The sequence below is a fragment of the Rhinoderma darwinii genome, unplaced genomic scaffold, assembly GCF_050947455.1.
Source record: "Rhinoderma darwinii isolate aRhiDar2 unplaced genomic scaffold, aRhiDar2.hap1 Scaffold_540, whole genome shotgun sequence".
In the NCBI taxonomy this organism is placed as follows: domain Eukaryota; kingdom Metazoa; phylum Chordata; class Amphibia; order Anura; family Rhinodermatidae; genus Rhinoderma; species Rhinoderma darwinii.
The window spans coordinates 37,854-38,230 of record NW_027464090.1 but is presented as its reverse complement, the minus strand read 5'-3'; positions in this window follow the sequence as shown (position 1 = coordinate 38,230).

Here is a 377-nt window from a genome sequence, read left to right as displayed (position 1 = left end):
TCTTCCATATAGTAACTTTGGAGCCACATACAAAAAAACAAATGTATTATTTGGTAAAGTGCTGGGACCTTCATGGTCAGATTAAGTTTTTGGAAGGGCCACGTTTAGACCAGCGGGAGGGGACCGAGCCACGAAGACGGATATTCCATATGTGACATGGGGTTCAGAGGTGAACGTATACTTAAGCACTGGATGGCAGTTATTTTGATCGTGTATGATGGTATTTGGGTGACACTAGACTACATGACTTTCTCCACACCGCACCTACCTAGGGGTACTACTCCACAATCATCAATGCATCTCACATCAGAGCCGGAAACCCCCGTCCCCCGGTCACTACCCCACACAATGAGCTGGAGGAGGTTCATTAGGACAAT